Source organism: Cetorhinus maximus, chromosome 11, assembly GCF_964194155.1.
Source record: "Cetorhinus maximus chromosome 11, sCetMax3.hap1.1, whole genome shotgun sequence".
NCBI classification, from domain to species: Eukaryota; Metazoa; Chordata; class Chondrichthyes; order Lamniformes; family Cetorhinidae; genus Cetorhinus; species Cetorhinus maximus.
The window spans coordinates 85,427,227-85,444,512 of NC_135889.1; positions in this window are offsets into that span (position 1 = coordinate 85,427,227).

Here is a 17,286-nt window from a genome sequence, read left to right on the forward strand (position 1 = left end):
ACTTCATTACGAGAAGATAAAAGCAAAATACTGCGGATGCTGGAAATCTGAAACAAAAACAAAAAATGCTGGAAAAACTTAGCAGGTCTAACAGCATCTGTGGATAGAAAAAACCATAGTTAATGTTTTGAGTCCTTAAGACTCTTCTTCAGACCTAAAGAGAAGTAAAAATGTAATGAAATTTATATTGTTTAAGGGGGGTGGAGCAGGTGGAGGAGTTGTGAATGGAACTTAACATTGTGCAATCACCTTAGAACATCTGCATTTCAGATGGAGGGAAGATCATTGATGAAGCAGTTAAAGATGGTTGGGCCTTGAGCCTGTCGTAAGGAATCCTGGAACTGAGATGATTGGCCTCCAACAGCCATCTCCCTCTTTGCTAGGTATGAGTCCAATCAATGGAGTCTTCCACTGATTCCCATTGACTTAAATTTTATTTATTTGTTTATTCATTCATGGGATGTGGGCATCAGCCAGCATTTATTGCCCATCCCCAATTGCCCTTGTTCAGAGGACGTTTAAGAGTCAACCACATTGCTGTGGGACCGGAGTCATATGTAGGCCAGACCAGGTAAGGACAGCAGATTTCCTTCCCGAAAGTAGATTAGTGAACCAGGTGTGTTTTTATGACAACCAGCAATGGTTTCATGGTCATCATTAGACTTTTTAATTCCAGGTTTTTATTGGATTCAGATTCCTCCATCTGCCATGGTGGGAATTGAACCCAGATTCCTAGAGCATTATCCTGGATTTCTGGTCCAGTGACAATGCCACTATGCCATCGCCTCTCCTTAAATTTTATTACAGTAAAAAAAAAGCGGATCTTAGTCATTTATATACATCTGATACAAATTAGCAGAAAACATCTGGAAATTATTGCAAAATGGCCTTGTACAATGTATGGCATCACAAACCGAAAGTGTTAATCCCTATTTCTAAGCTGGTGGTACTGCAATAAAGCTGCCATCATTAGATACATTTATAAATCTGTGAGAATATTTGAAAGTGTAACTTAACCTGATCAAGAAATTAGACTGATACTTGTATTTCTTCTGCTAATGCAACACTAAGGTTAAGATTTTACTTTTCAAACAATGAATCAAACTCTGAAGATACTGTTGTTAAATGAGCAAATCCAGTTTATTTATGCATGTACACAGTTATTATAACTGTAAATCTTTACAGGTCTTACTATCAAAATAACAAAGTTACTGATTAAATATCCCTACTGTGTTGTCTAGTAGGAAACAGAGCACACATTCAGAATGAAAATGGAATGGCAAAACCGTAACAGGGTACATAAAGTCTTCATTGTGTCAGTAGTGTGGTCTTGTTGATGGATGTTATTAAAATTCTGACATATCAAACAGGTTTCTGTGTAATTGGATTGTGTGAAATATGCTTTGATTAGACTGAAAGAATATACATGCTATGCTGGGCTTAAAGTTAAGCAGTCCTTGGCAAGTCATAAGTCTGGAAGGCTGTACTGGTATGGGTAAGGTTTTTAAATTATGTCTTGCTTATAGAAGCTGTTACTTCAAAAATGAGCTACACCTTTCCCACAAATACTTTTGAGGCACCATTGCTAATACTGGGGATAACTGGGAGTATGATTTATGGAATACTGGCTCTATGATCACATTACAAGTGAGGTAATGGCTGCTAGGGACAGTGTTTTATATGTCACTAAATTGATTTGTAGTGGTCTTTTTTCTATTAATTTATGGACAGTTTCAAATCTGTTTGGCAATAAACATGCCATTTTCAGTTCAGATCACAGTGAGTAGGTTTCCATATGCAGACTGGAACCAATCTGATGACTTCAAGTGTTTGACATGACCTTTTGAAGTGGGCCTATGTAGCGCACAAATACTAAATCAATTTATTTTTAAACAATGTCAAAATTGAGCAGATTTACAAGATTGATCTTACTGGGCTCATAACCTTTAAATACAAATCTTTAAAAATCTCGGTTTGTACAAAGCAGACGCTTGGCAGCACTTTGTATTTCTCAGTTTATAGCATATTCTAATCCTCCTATATGGACACAAAAATACTCACCCACTGGCCAGCACTTTGAAATGCTTGGTGATATCACACTATAGGAAAATACCATTTATCACAGATCATACATCACTGACATAAATTATGTTATGTCTTCTTTATTTTCAACAATACTGCATTAAATTGTTTGAGTCTTTGCCTTCATTAAATAAAAACAAATACACTGAAAGAATTGTGGAGCCAACAGGGAACAACAAACTGGTTTATCAGCTTTTTATATTCAATGCAAACTTCACAGCAGACTAAATATTTACTCTGGTCTGGCAGCATCTGTGGAGAGAGAAACAGATTTGAGTCTGTATGGCTCTTCTTCAGAGCTCTGCTGTGTTTTTCCAGCATTTTCTTTTTTTATTTCAGATTTCCAGCATCTGCAGTATTTTGATTGAAATTTTTCTTGGCCCACTCTAAAATTTAGTAAAAATTGATTGCACATTCTCTTACTGCTTTAGCAATGTGCTTTTTAAAAAAAATTCAATTCATGCAAAGTTATTAAGGGCACAAAATTCAATGTTGCTTGAAAATGTCATTTCCTGCCTCAGGATTGATGGCAGATGATGAACACTTACAACATACACAAAGTCTCACATGACCATAACAAAAATAAAAATAAAAATACCTGGAAAAACTCAGCAGGTCTGGCAGCATCTGCGGAGAGGAACACAGTTAACGTTTCGAGTCCATATGATTCTAGAGTCATACGGACTCGAAACGTTAACTGTGTTCCTCTCCGCAGATGCTGCCAGACCTGCTGAGTTTTTCCAGGTATTTTTATTTTTATTTTTGTTTTGGATTTCCAGCATCCGCAGTTTTTTTACTTTTATCTCACATGACCGTGTTGTGCATTGAGATTTTAGAATGCTTCAATTTTTTTCTACACAGTATCTTATTTGTATGAGAGAAACATACTTCCTGTGAAATAAAAATGCTGATTTAATGATATTATGGGGGGAATTTGAACCTCAGAAAATGGGCAGGTTTGGATCAGGTGGGAGGTTAAAGTGTTAAAAATCTGAATCCTCACACCAACTGCCTTTAGCCCACACAGTTCTGTTTTTAAGGGATTTTTTAAACAATAGACACATTGCATGCATATACTGTATCAGCTGGGACTTAGAAGAATATGGTGTCTCCAGCTTTATGATCCCCATAGAGCTTGAGAGTTTCCCACAACAGCTTCTTAATCGCTTTAGGTGTTGAATACTTTCTGCTGAGCACTTTGATGCTAGATAATGTTTGTTTCAGCTGCCAGTTGATCACCAACGATGTCAGTTGAATGGTTTTAATCACTTTGACGGCAAAGAAAATGTTCGCAATTGATGTGATTTGAGCACTGTGTGATTTCATTTCTGATCAGTGATTTCATTTTATCACTATTAGATGTTAAATTATGATTGAACAATCGCTTTGGAATACAGATCATCGCAAATGAGTGCAAATGAACGCTGTTGAGCGCAGAATGATGTCAAAATTTTCTAGGACTACCTGAGGCCTCCAATCCCTTCCCAGGTGCCTCCGTTCTCCACCCCACCAGAACATCCATTTTTCCCCCTTCTATCATCCCTGCCCTCTCCCCCAATGCCAGGGCTTCAGGTTTTGCCCTCATCCACAAGGTCTTCGGATTGCCAACCCTCCAGGATTGGCCTGGACTCTCCAGGAATTGAAGATCAATTTCCAGGACATTACTGTGTGCAACCCTGCAGAAAAGATCATGGGACATGAAAAAACATTGTTCTTTTTGTCACTTTCTTTGAACATTTCTCTTTACCAGGTATAAAAATATTGAAATTGGGAAAAGAAAACTGTTTGGTTGACAGTCAAGCATCATCACAATCGGATGATGATTCATTTTGCTTTCCAATTGACATAAGAAGGCAGTGCATCAGAAGGATGGATGTTTTGGCTGATTAATGGATGGAGCATGGGGGCAAGTCACATAATGAAACCTCCAGGAATTAATTTAGTCACAATTGGAAACCCTACAAGGCCAATTTTGTTTTATTTGTTCATGGGTTGTGAGTGTCACTGAGAAGGGCAAACTTTAGTGCCCACCCCTTGTCCTTGAGCTGATGTTGGTGAACTGCTTCCTTGAACCACTACAGTCCATGTGGTGTAGGTACATCCACATTACTGTTGAATAGAGAGTTCCAAGATTTTGATAAAACAACAATGAAACAGCATTTTATAAGTCAGGATGGTGCGTTGTCAATCTCTTCTTAGCTCCCACCTATCCCTCATCTTGCTCCACCTGTTCCACCCCTTCTTAATCAGTATAAAATCCATCACATGTCTACTTCTCTTTAGCTCTGAAGAAGAGTCATACAGACTCGAAACGTTAGCTCTGTTTTTCTCTCCACAGATGCTACCAGAGCTGCTGAGTTTTTCCAACATTTTCAGATTTCCAGCATGCACAGCATTTTGCTTTCATCTCCACTTCTGATGTTCTATTAGAAGAAGTATCTTGGATGAAGCAGCTTAGGTTAGTTGGGCCTAGGACTTCTGTTGCTGAAGAATTCCACAGCAAAGCCCCGGGTCTGAGATGATTGATCTCCAACAACCACAACCATCTTCCTTTGTGTCAACCATTGGGGAGTTTCCCCCATGATTCCCATTGAGTTTACAAGGTTCACAAAAGCTACTTGGTGCCACACCCTAGCAAATGCTATTCTAATGGCAAGAGCAGTCATTCTCACTTCACCTCTGGAATTCAGCTTCTTTGTCCATGTTTGGACTGAGGCTATAATGAGGCCCTAGCAGAACCCAAACAGCATCGGTGATCTGGTTATTGCTGATTAAGTGCCACTTAATAGCACTGTTGACAAAACCTTCCATCACTTCACTGATGATTGAGAGTAGGCTGATAGGTAGGTAATTGGTTTAGTAAATTCTAAATTGGTTTAGTAATTAGTAATTGATTTACAGTAGGGCATACCTGGACAATTTTTTTCCTCCTTCATTCTTTCATGGAATATGGGCATCACAGGCAAAGCCTTTGTTGCCCATCTCTAATTGCCCTTGAACTGAGTGGCTTGCTAGGCCATTTGCAAAGAGCAAAGAGTCAACCATGTTGCTGTGGATCTGAAGTCACATGTAGGCCAGGTCCAGGTAAGGATGGCTGGTTTCCTTTCCTGTAGGGCATTACTGAACCAAATAGATTTTTACAATAATTGACAATGGTTTCTTGGTCACCATTACTGAGGCTAATTTTATATTCCAGATTTATTAACTGAATTTAAATTCCACCAGCTACAGCGGTGGGAATTGAACCCTTACCCCAGAGCCTGAGCCTCTAGATTACTAGCCCAGTGACATTACCACTATACCAACATCTCCCCATGTTCTGAATCCATCTCCTTTAGTATAGTACTTGTGCCATACAACATGATGGAGGAAGTCCTTTGCCTGAAGACTGGGATTTCATCTTTACAAGGACTATGTCACTTCTACCAATATCATCGTGGGCAAATGCATCTGCGACAAGTAGACTGGTGAGAGTGAGGTCAATTTCTCCCCTCATGTTGTTTCCCTCACCAGTTGCCGCAGGCTCAATCTGGCAGCTATGTCGTACAAGATTCAGCCAACTCAGTCAGTAATATGTTACTCTTGATGACTGCATTGAAGTGCCCCACTCAGAGGATATTCCGTACTCTTGCTACCCTCAGCCCTTTTTCCAAGTGATGGAGCAGTACCAATTCATCAGTTGAGGGAGGCCCAAAGGTTATTCCTTGCTCATGTTTGACCTGATGCGGTGACACTTTTGGAGTCAACATTGAGTACTCCAGGACCACACACTCCTCATTGTACACCACTGTGCTGCCTCCTCAGTATCAATCCTGCCAGTGGAACAGGACACACCCACAGATAGTGTTGGAGGAGTCTGGATGAATCATATGATTCTGAGAGTATGCTATGTCAAGTTGTTGCTTGACTAGTGTGTGGAACAGCTCTTTCAATTTTAGATGTTAGTGAGGAAGACTTTGCAGGATCTGTTGAGCCATGTGTATATTTGTCTTCTTTGATGCCTAGGTCAATTTTGGGTGGTCTGCCTGGTGTTAATCTTTTTGTTTCTTGTAGCAATTTGATACAACTAATGGCCTGCTAGACTGTTGAAGAGCGCAGTTAAGATTTAACCACATTGTTGTAAATCTGCAGTCACATATAGGATAAAACAGGTATGGATAGCAGATTTTCTCCCCTAAGGGGAGAGTGGACCAGGCAAGTTTGTATGACAATCCGGTTATGGTTCATGGTTACCATTACTGATATGAGGTATTTATTCCAGATTTTTATTTAATTTTCTGAAGTTAAATTCCTCGACTGCTGTGATAGGACTTGAACACATCTCCACATCTTTAATCTGACCCTCTGGATTAACAAACCATTTCACAATCCAGTAAATGTTTAGCCAATTTTTCTTCACCTGACAGTTTTAACAGCATGCACGCATTATTTTCCTTACCCCTTCCTTATAATTTATCAACTTTAGGTCCTTTGCTTAGATTTTCCCATTTCTCTGCACTATGAGCTGGATCTCAATTCTGCCTTTCTTCAGGATGTTGATGTTCTGCTCCAAGTTTACAATGCACCACATGTGATTCTCCATGGGATGAGCAGTGCCGATACAGAACACAACTCTTTCAACTTTCTGTAGCATCCTGAACTGTGGGTGATACCTACTACCACTAAATAAAAATGGAACTCTCCAAGAATGAATCATGGGCCACAGGTAATGAGGCAACTTCAAAGCACAGCGAAACCAACAGACTTCCACAGTTGGAATAATCAATAATGTTCTGGGCTTATACTTTTTCCTGCCAAATATAGTAAACTAGATGAATAATTTATTCTAGACTGGTTGGCTATTTCATTACTCACTGATGGACATGTCCCAGTAGTGAAAATCAAAACAGACAATTTGCGTGCATGAAACACTTAACAGTAAACAACATGCAGTGTTCCATAGATAATTTGCAGACTCTGGAGGATCTACAAGGAGTCACACACACACATAGAATAAAACAATGTTTCATGTTATGTTTCATTTAGGTAATGGGCCAGAACTTGCACCTGTACAACATGTGAATCATAGGTTTTTGAAACAGCTGCTATAATACTCAGTCACAAGTGACAGCCTTTAAACAAGGACAGCACTATAACAATTATTCAGAGTGTAATTAAAGTACTGATATATATCATTGCCGTAAGTGGTATGCCATTTTGCCTATAGCGTTGTATGCCCACTTATAAATTTATAGCATCTCTGCTTTAAGCATGGAAATAAAAAATCAAAAATGAAGCTATCTGCTATCCAGTGAAAATGCATTTTAAACAACAAATGGATTTGCAGAGGTTACTGCTTTAAGTGCTTGAATGCATGGATTTTTCTCCAGTTCTAGCCCCATACATGAACTAGCAAGAAGTATATACATTTATTTGGAGTGTGAGATAACTTGCTGCTTAATACACTGGAAGTTGGAAAGGTTTCTAGTTTATTTAATTTTCATTTCATTATGGTTTTCACAAAGAATCATTTAGATTTAATAGATAAAACAGCTTCTTCACCTTTAGTTGCCATATTCATGCAATCCCAACAAAGTCACAAAACTCTGTTTGATCTACTCCTGCATTCTAAAAGCGGCTACACTTCAAAAATAAATCATTGGCTTTAAAATACATTGGAATAGACATGAAAGGTGCTATATAAATGCAAGTCTTTCTTTCTTCTTTTGCTGGTTCTATTTTAGAAAACAATTCTCAGCCAGCCATGAGATTTTCGGACCAACAGGCCAAATTTTAAGCTTACATTTCCTTTATGGTCACCTTTTATAAAAAATAACATTGGAGAGGTTGGTGAGGGGGGAAATGAGAATCATACAAAAGAAATAAACCCATACTGAAGCACAAACCACCTCTAGGGTATGACAGAAAGGTATAGCATCTGGCCAACGGCTTGATAGCAGGCAAAATAAATGTGTAGTTTCAAGATTCAGGTGTGAAGAGAGTTGCCTCACGGGAATTTCAGAGCACCCTTCCCAAAGGACAGCCGTGCACCAATTCCTGCAGCAGGTGGTACCCACGTTCAGTACACTACCGAAAGGATCTGGGAATAGACATATACAAAATGGCAATGTGATACCAAGTAGCAGGTACACAACTCAAGGTTGCACACTAACAATCAATCGGAAATCAACTGAAAATGTTCCACATTTACAGCTCATCCATGGCAAACCCTCACACAAACTTAAAACTCATTCATTGCGTCTTATGCAAACCTCAGTACGTAAGAACGAAATAAATAGGAACAGGAGTGTGTCATAAAAACAAAAAACTGCGGATGCTGGAAATCCAAAACAAAAACAGAAATACCTGGAAAAACTCAGCAGGTCTGGCAGCATCGGCGGAGAAGAGCAAAGTTGACGTTTCAAGTCCTCATGACCCTTCAACAGAACTAAGTAGAAATAGGAAAGGGGTGAAGTATAAGCTGGTTTTGGGGTGGGGTGTGGGGGGGGGAGGAGAGAGGTGAGGTGGGGGGGGTGGTTGTTGGGACAAGCAAGCAGTGATAGGAGGAGATAACCAAAAGATGTCACAGACAAAAGAACAAAGAGGTGTTGAAGGTGGTGATATTATCTAAAAGAATGTGCTAATTAGGAGTGGAGAGCAGGACAAGCAAGGTAGCTCTAGTGAGGGTGGGGTGAAATAAACGGTGGGTGGAATGCATTTAAAAATAATGGAAATAGGTGGGAAAAGAAAAATCTATATAAATTATTGGAAAAGACAAAAGAGAGAGGGAAGAAACGGAAAGGGGGTGGGGATGGAGGTGGGAGTTCAAGATCTAAAGTTGTTGAACTCAATATTCAGTCCGGAAGGCTATAAAGTGCCTAGTCAGAAGATGAGGTGCTGTTCTTCCAGTTTGTGTTGAGCATCACTGGAACTATGCAGCAAGCCAAGGACAGACATGTGGGCAAGACATGTCTCAATTTCTGGTGATAGACTGTCCACCAATATCCATTACAAGCCTACCGACTCCCACAGCTACCTCGACTTCAGCTCCTCACACCCCGCTTCCTGTAAGGACTCCATCCCATTCTCTCAGTTCCTTCGCCTCTGTCGCATCTGTTCTGATGAAGCTACCTTCAAAAACAGTTCCTCTGACATGTCCTCCTTCTTCCTTAACCAAGGTTTTCCACCCACGGTAGTTGACAGGGCCCTCAACTGTGTCCAACCCATCTCCTGCGCATCCGCCCTCACGCCTTCTCCTCCCTCCCAGAAACATGATAGGGTCCCCCTTGTCCTCACTTATCACCCCACCAGCCTCCGCATTCAAAGGATCATCCTCCGCCATTTCCGCCAACTCCAGCATGATGCCACCACCAAACACATCTTCCCTTCACCCCCCCTGGTGGCATTCCACAGGGATCATTCCCTCCGTGACACCTTGGTCCACTCCTCAACCCCCACCTACAGCACCTCCCCATGCAAACGCAAAATATGCAACACCTGCCCCTTCACTTCCTCTCTCCTCACCGTCCAAGGGCCCAAACACTCCTTTCAAGTGAAGCAGCATTTCACTTGCATTTTCCCCAACTTAGTCTACTGCATTCGTTGCTCCCAATGCGGTTTCCTCTACATTGGAGAGACCAAACGCAGACTGGGTGACCACTTTGCAGAACACCTTCGGTCTGTCCGCAAGCATTACTCAGACCTCCCTGTCGCTTGCCACTTTAACACTCCACCCTGCTCTCTTGCCCACATGTCTGACCTTGGCTTGCTGCATTGTTCCAGTGAAGCTCAACGCAAACTGGAGGAACTGCACCTCATCTTCCGACTAGGCACTTTACAGCCCTCCGGACTGAATATTGAGTTGAACAACATTAGGTCTTGAACTCCCTCCTCCATCCCCACCCCCTTTCCGTTTCTTCCCCCTCCCTTTTGTTTTTTTCCAATAATTTATATAGATTTTTCTTTTCCCACCTATTTCCATTATTTTTAAATGTATTCCACCCACCGTTTATTTCACCCCACCCCCACTAGAGCTACCTTGCTTGTCCTGCTCTCCACTCTTAATTAGCACATTATTTTAGATAATATCACCACCTTCAACACCTCTTTGGTCTTTGTCTGTGACATCTTTTGTTTATCTCCTCCTATCACTGCTTGCTTGTCCCAACAACCCCACCCCCCCCCCCAAACCAGCTTATATTTCACCCCTTTCCTATTTCTACTTAGTTCTGTTGAAGAGGACTTGAAACGTCAACTTTGCTCTTCTCCGCCGATGCTGCCAGACCTGCTGAGTTTTTCCAGGTATTTCTGTTTTTGTTTTGGTTTTCCAGCATCCGCAGTTTTTTGTTTTTATCTCTGTGTTTAATTGACTGTCACTCCTCTTCAAGAAATGCCTACCTTGAAGAAGTTTTGTTCTACTCTCCGTCAGGATTTTTGAGTCTCTCTTTTGCCTTGTTCACCTTCATTGCTTTCCATTTCTCTCCTGGTGTTTGACAAGGTGTTTACTAAAACCCGCTTTCACAGCCATATTTCCTTTCTCAGTGACTGTCTCCATCTCCGTCTCCGGCTTACCCCACGTGGATTTCAACTGAAATTCCATCCGTCATGTTTCGAACCCACCCAGGATTACAGGTATCTCCGGGACATAAAACGTTTCTCGGACTGCTGTTCCCGTCGCATTCTGAGATCCACACTCAGTGCCATATGCCGCCATATGAACACACTCGACCTCTCCCTCCAGCAGCACCGCTGCACCCTTTTTCAAAGCTGCGCTTGCCCCCAGTTTCATTTTATTCTTCGTCTCATCCGACGCCTCAACAAGAAACTTTTTCTCTTTCTCTCAAGTGCTAAGGAACACAAGCTCCAACAACTCATCGACACCAACACCCGTCCAGGACCCCCCACCCTGCCTGTCCCTCCGTCCCCACCCCATCTTCCAATCCCAGCCCCGGCTATGTATTCACTATACCCCCTGACCTTCCCCTCTCTGACGCTGAACGTTCAGTGCTCAGCAAAGGACTTAGTTTCATACCCTGACGCCCTCATCTCAATGAATTTCGGGCTCGGCATGATGCTGAACTCTTCTTCCGCCGCCTTCGTCTCCGTGCTCACTTCTTTGGGCAGGAGTCCTCTCCCCATTCAACGGATCCTTTTACCCACATCCAATATTCTCCCTCCACCTGGACCCCTCCCTCTGGATTCTTACCTTCTCTTGATCTTTTCATTGAGAACTGTCGGCATGACATTAGTCGTCTCAATTTCTCTGTTCCTCACACCCATTCTAACCTGTCTCTCTCTGAACTTACTGCACTCCGTTCTCTCAGGTCCAACCCCAACATTGTCATCAAACCCGCTGACAAGGGTGGTGCTGTTGTTGTCTGGCGCACTGACCTCTACCTCGCAGAAGCTGAGCGTCAACTCGCAGACACTTCCTCCTACCTCTCCCTGGACCATGACCCCACCACTGAACATCAAGCCATTGTTTCCAGGACTGTCACTGACCTCATCTCCTCTGGAGATCTTTCTTCCACAGTTTCCAACCTGATAGTCGCCCAACCTCGGACGGCCCGCTTCTACCTCCTACCCAAAATCTACTGTCCCGCCAGACCGATCGTGTCAGCCTGTTCCTGCCCTACGGAACTCATTTCTCACTATCTCGACTTCCTTCTCTCTCCCCTTGTCCAGTCCCTTCCCACCTACATCCGTGATTCCTCTGACACCTTACTTCACATCAACAATTTCCAGTTCCCTGGCCCCAACCGCGTCCTCTTCACCATGGACATCCAATCCCTCTACACCTCCATCCCCCACCGGGATGGTCTGAGGGCTCTCAGCTTCTTCCTCGAACAGAGGCCTGAACAATCCCCATCCACCACTACTCTCCTCCGTCTGGCTGAACTTGTTCTCACACTGAACAATTTCTCCTTTAACTCCTCTCACTTCCTCCAAATAAAAGGTGTTGGCTATGGGTACCCACATGGGCCCCAGCTATGCCTGTCTCTTTATGGGGTATGTGGAACATTCCTTGTTCCAGTCCTACTCCGCCCCCTCCCACAACTCTTTCTCTGGTACATCGATGATTACTTCGGTGCTGCATCATGCTCTCGTCGGGACCTGGAAAAATTTATTAATTTTGCTTCCAATCTCCACCCCTCCATCATTTTCACATGGTCCATCTCTGACACTTCCCTTCCCTTCCTTGACCTCTCTGTCTCAATTTCTGGTGATAGACTGTCCACCAATATCCATTACAAGCCTACCGACTCCCACAGCTACCTCGACTTCAGCTCCTCACACCCCGCTTCCTGTAAGGACTCCATCCCATTCTCTCAGTTCCTTCGCCTCCGTCGCATCTTTTCTGATGATGCTACCTTCAAAAACAGTTCCTCTGACATGTCCTCCTTCTTCCTTAACTGAGGTTTTCCACCCACGGTAGTTGACAGGGCCCTCAACTGTGTCCAACCCATCTCCTGCGCATCTGCCCTCACGCCTTCTCCTCCCTCCCAGAATCATGATAGGGTCCCCCTTGTCCTCACTTATCACCCCACCAGCCTCCGCATTCAAAGGATCATCCTCCGCCATTTCCGCCAACTCCAGCATGATGCCACTGCCAAACACATCTTCCCTTCACCCCCCCTGGCAGCATTCCACAGGGATCATTCCCTCCGTGACACCCTGGTCCACTCCTCCATCACCCCCTACTCCTCAACCCCCACCTATGGCACCTCCCCATGCAAACGCAAAAGATGCAACACCTGCCCCTTCACTTCCTCTCTCCTCACCGTCCAAGGGCCCAAACACTCCTTTCAAGTGAAGCAGCATTTCACTTGCATTTTCCCCAACTTAGTCTACTGCATTCGTTGCTCCCAATGCGGTTTCCTCTACATTGGAGAGACCAAACGCAGACTGGGTGACCGCTTTGCAGAACACCTTCGGTCTGTCCTCAAGCATTACCCAGACCTCCCTGTCGCTTGCCACTTTAACACTCCACCCTGCTCTCTTGCCCACATGTCTGTCCTTGGCTTGCTGCATTGTTCCAGTGAAGCTCAACGCAAACTGGAGGAACAGCACCTCATCTTCCGACTAGGCACTTTACAGCCTTCCGGACTGAATATTGAGTTGAACAACTTTAGATCTTGAACTCCCTCCTCCATCCCCACCCCCTTTCCGTTTCTTCCCCCTCCCTTTTGTTTTTTCTAATAATTTATATAGATTTTTCTTTTCCCACCTATTTCCATTATTTTTAAATGTATTCCACCCACCGTTTATTTCACCCCACCCCCACTAGAGCTACCTTGCTTGTCCTGCTCTCGACTCTTAATTAGCACATTATTTTAGATAATATCACCACCTTCAACACCTCTTTGGTCTTTTGTCTGTGACATCTTTTGTTTATCTCCTCCTATCACTGCTTGCTTGTTCCAACAACGCCGCCCCCCCTTCATCCCCCTCCCCCCACAAACCAGCTTATATTTCACAGCTTTCCTATTTCTACTTAGTTCTGTTGAAGGGTCATGAGGACTCGAAACGTCAACTTTGCTCTTCTCCGCTGATGCTCTCAGACCTGCTGAGTTTTTCCAGGTATTCCTGTTTTTGCACAGGAGTGTGTCATACTGCCCAGGAGCCTGCTCCATTTAAGAAGATCCTGGCTGCTGCTCAACCTCAACTCCAGTCTCCCACCCAATTCTCATATCCCTTGGTTTTGGAGTCCAAAAAGCTATCAATCTCAGCCTTGAATGCACTCAACAACTGAGTATGCACAGCCCTCTAAGCTAGATCATTCCAAAGGTTCACAGAAGAAATTTCTCCTCACCTCAGTCCAAAATGGGCAATCTCCTTAACTTGAGATTACATAGGTACGTAAGAATTAGAAGCAAAAGTAGGCCATTCAGCCTGCTCTGCCATTCAATAAGATTATGGCTCACTTGGTTGTGGTCTCAACTCCACTTTCCTGTCTTCCCCATAACACTTGACTCCCTTGTCTATCAAAAATCTATTAAACTCAGTCTTGAATAAATTCAATGATCCAGCCTGTACTGATTTCTGGGGAAGAGAATTCCACATACTAATGACCCTCGACTTAAAAGGGAGACCTTTTATTCTTAAGCTGTATTCTCTCGTTCTAGCCTCCCCCACAAGAGGAAACATCCTCCACATATCAGCCCAATCAAGTCCCTTCAGGATCTTATGTTTCAATAAGATCACCTCTTTCTTCTAAACTCCAGTGGGCATAGGACTAGTTCTAGTCTCTCCAGGCAATGGAAACAGTCTTTCAGCACATACACTTTCAAGCCCTCTCAGAATCTTGTTTCAGCAAGATCGCCTCTCATTCCTCTAAACTTCAGAGTATAGGCCTATTCTACTTAATCTCTCCTCATAGGACAACTCTTCCATTCCCGGAATCAATCTAACAAACTTTCACTGTACTCCATGTCATGGAGAGATATTGTCTATAATGTTATTGGAAAATATTTTGTAAAATAGGATAAAATCTAGTGGGATCTGTGTCTATGTGTGTGTCTTAATTGGATTAAAGCCAGCTAGTCTGGGTGCTTTGATGTATAGTAGTTTTGAGATGTTAATTAGATAAACGTGAGGGTAGAAGGTAAAGTGTAAATTTGTATTTGTTACAAGAAACCATTCAAGACTGCGGGTGAAATCTTGCACCTAGCTATAAGACGTCAAGCAATGTGTCTTTTTTTCAGCTTACTAATAAAATTGGTGGGATGAAAGGATGTTATTGTCAGAAGAGGTAAAGTTGAAAGCCTAGTGATACAATGAAAATTTACATTCAAAGAGAAAGGTATGTATAAAGGACAAAGGAGATTGTGTGTAAGGTAGAGGTATTTTAAGATCCAACAAGTGTGAGAAGCCTCCAGCCTGTAAGTCTCAAGTCTGTCTGCAAGGACCTAGAGCTGAAAGGAACTCATTTTGAATGCAAATGTCCAGTGCATGATTGCCAAGAGTCTGTTTAAATCTGAGATTTACTGTTGCCTTAATGACAGTGTAACTGAGTGTCAGATTAATTAGGGGATTTATGTAGTTATTATAGTAGTAATGTTGTAGACATATATATGCGTTTGCAATCTTTCATGTATTAATTAATGTTTAATTTAGACTCAGTGGTCTTATTACTACTGAATTCAAAGCCTGCATCTCGAAGCATGCAAATTGCAAAGATGGGTTATGACAGTTGTTTCACGTTTCCCTCTGAGATTTGAACAACTCAGCCTTTACCATCAACTGTGTCATAATAATTGGGGGCTCGTCCGGAACATATTTGAAATTCCTTGATTTTTTTGGAATTGGTGAATCTTATGGTTACGTGTATGAGAAGCACTTTAAATTCAGAAGTGGGTGTAAGATATTTTTAAAGTGGTGAGACTGCAAAAATGGCTGTATCCATGGCTAGATCTTTTTTTGGAAGTAGAAGGTATAACTCTGATTGGGTTACAAAAAGTGTATGAGAGTAAGTTAACAGAGTTGGCGGATAAATTACAATTGGGGTTACCTCCAGGGGCTAGGAAATCAGACATAATTGAAGTGATAGCACAGCATTTGAAATTGGAAGGAATACTTGAGAGACAGAATTCTCCAAGGGGTAGTTCACTGGAATGGGCTCAAATTCAGTTGCAAATGAAAACAATTGAATTGGAAGAAAAGGACAGAGAAAGGGCATTCAAAAGGGAACAGGCAGAAAGGCAGGAGAGATAAAGAAAACAGGAAAGGGGGTTAGAAATTGTGAAGATAGAGAAGAAGGGAAGAGAAAAAGAGAGAATTCCAACTGAAAACATTGGCAGTTACAAGCGACGCCAGGAGGTGAGGAAGGCCTTCTTCAATGCCCCTTCAACACCGCTTTCCAAACCCATGACCACTACCATCTATAAGGACAAGGGCAGCAGATAGATGGGAACACCACCATCTGGAAGTTCCCCTCCAAGTCACTCACCTTTCTGACTTTGAAATATATTGCAGTTCCTTCACTGTTGCTGGGTCAAAATCCTGGAACTCCCTTCCGAACAGCACTGTAGGTGTACCTACACCACATGGACTGCAGCTGTTCAAGAAGGCAGCTCACCACCACCTTCTCAAGGGCGACTAGGGATAGGCAATAAATGCTGGCCCACACAGCTAAGCCCACATCCCATGAAAATAGAAAAAAATCTCCAGAGTAGAACCCAGTGGGGAGATGTTTAAATTTGTACAAGCTGTTCCAAAGTTTGAGGAAAGGGGATGTTGAAGCATTCTTTATTTCATTTGAGAAGATAGCTAAACAGATGAAATGGCCACAGGAGAATTGGACATTATTGTTACAATCCAGGTTGGTGGGTAGAACGCATGAGATATATGCTTTGCTGTCTGAAGTATCAGTGAATTATGATATGGTGAAAAAGGCTATTTTGAGTGCATATGAGTTGGTTCTTGAAGCATATAGACAGAAATTTAGGAATATGAGAAAACAGCCTGGGCGAACTTATATTGAGTTTGGAACAGTAAAACAATGTAATTTTGACCGGTGGATATGGGCGTTAAAAATAAAGACAACGTATGCAGCTCTTAGGGAAGTAGTTCTTTTGGAAGAATTTAAAGATTCAATTCCTTCAGTGGTGAGAGCTCATGTGGAGAAACAGAATCTTGATTCTTTAAGGCAAGCAGCAGAGATTGCTGATGATTAAGAGTGCATAGAGCTAAACCTTTTTTTCTTCACCCTTTTAAATCCAAAAAGGATAGAAAGTGGGAAGGTGAAAAGAAGGGGAGTAGCTATAAATTTTAAGAGACACAGGACTAGTCAACCCTTAATGTTGTGGGATAGTGATATTTGTTGCTTAAAGTAACCTGGTGTGGAGCAACACTGACGAATTGCGAGCACCCTATCTACTTAGGAGTCACCCTTGGCAGATGCCTCAGCTTCAAGAACCACATCGAAAAGACAAAGGCAAAAGTGAGCGCATGAAACAACATCCTGAATAAGCTCACTAACACAAAATGGGGAGCAAGCTCGAAAACATTGCGAACCAGTGCACTTGCTCTTTGCTATTCCGCTGCCAAATACACCTGCCCTGCATGGGAAAGGTCTACTCACGCTAAGAAGATGGATGCCGTTCTGAATGCAAGCTGCTGACTTATCACAGGTTGTTTAAAACCAACAAACACCAACAGCCTATATATCCTGGTGGGTATCACTCCCCCTGATATTGTTCCATTACAATCAACCCCATCTGAAGC